The following is a 1,701-nucleotide window of genomic DNA, read 5'->3' on the forward strand; positions in this document are numbered from 1 at the left end:
CTAAATTCAATATCTAAATGTAATGCCGTTCCGAACTGTACGCCCGCTCAACTAAGCAGCTTCTGTATTATAAACGGCTGCTTTCATTTATCGGGTGGAATATGGTAAGGAAAATATTGAAGCAAATAAAGGAAGGGCGTGCTTCAAATAAACGTAGAGATATTTGTAGATCTGTTGTGTTCTATGGAGAATATAGGTTTGGGCACCCACTTTTAATAGCTTGTAGAGAAGTTCGGGCAGTCAGCTTTAATAGCTTCCAGACATGAGTAAAAAAAAATTCCTTGCCTGAAATAAGTTAGCAGAATCATAGGCTGCCCCAAAACGGGGCGTTTATATCGATTGACATCTGGTAACTGGTACAGCAGAACCGATTAGCACCTGCGCGTTACTTCTCTCAGGAGCTAGTACACTTCTGCACAACAGCCACGACTCTCCAGCTGCGCAGTCATTCTGAATAATAGTCCTCAGTTGCTTCGGCCTCTCACCTTCGACACTTCCAAAATGCTGTTATGCGTTACGTTCGAATGGAAACGGCAATTCGATATTGTTTAATCGTGAGTTGTGCAGTCTAATACGATCTGATCAGCAAATACTATTGACAAGACTGTATGCTTCTACTTCATTTTTCCTGCTGGCACTTGAAGGAAATTGCTAGGCAAGCCACCGGGATTACGCCAGTAAGGACTACACGGTCTCCCCGATTCAGTTTTAGTATATAGGCAATACACCTTTCCCAACACTGCTCTTCATATTAACATCCAATAATTGTTTTTATCCCTTTCTGTGAAAGACGATTGTTCTCGTGAGGCTGGTGCAGCCTTTAACAGAAACACACTTATTGAGGTCGGGAGCGTTCACTTTTTCAATCAGTGCGTTCAGAACATTTGATGATTTTTCTCTTAGATATGTGCCGTGGATGCATACGTATTTGTGTCATTAGATTTACATAGAAATGTATTGGTAGTCTCCACCTTTCTGTGGCATGCAGTTACCGTGGTTTATTTCACTGTAATATAGTTTTCTTTGATCATTGTCCCTGATCAATATTCCACCAGCAAGAAGCGCACGTAAAATGACACCATAGCAATAAAATTTTCTTCCGTAGCTTCGCGTCTTAAATAGGCGGCTTCTGTTGCGAAAATCGGTTGTTATTTTCAGAAAACAGTTTGAGAAATAGCAGTTAACATTGTTAAAACTACTATTGGTACTGGCCGACAAGTGTGGCGGGTGCACCGCAGTAGCCGCCGCGGGTTTCTCAACTCTGTACGGAGCGGCGGGCGAAGAGGACATTGAGGCTCCGTAGCAGCCACCGGAGAACAGTGCCCCTCCTTCACCTCACCCCGCTGCCTCGCGCGCCACAGGAGGGGGCCCGCCTCCGGGTAGCATTCCTCACTCGCGCCGGCGCGATTGAACCACGTTAGGCGGCTCGGCACCGGCATCGGTCTCGGCATCGGTCTCGGCACCGGCAACGAAATTACGTTATGACGCGAAGCGCGTCTCCCCCCAATCTAGTTCGCTCGCTGTGCCCTGGCAGTATTTTTCCACACGCGGAGCCCGAACGGGGAGCGGCCTTCAGTCCACTCCACCTTTCTCTATTACACTCTAGTTCACAGTAACAAAGGGAGAGGGCAACATTGAACAGAGGAGGAGCAAACAACTTTATTAAATAGTAGGGGAAGGGGATGGGGGATCAAGGTCATG

This window comes from Dermacentor andersoni, chromosome 3, assembly GCF_023375885.2.
Source record: "Dermacentor andersoni chromosome 3, qqDerAnde1_hic_scaffold, whole genome shotgun sequence".
NCBI lineage: Eukaryota > Metazoa > Arthropoda > Arachnida > Ixodida > Ixodidae > Dermacentor > Dermacentor andersoni.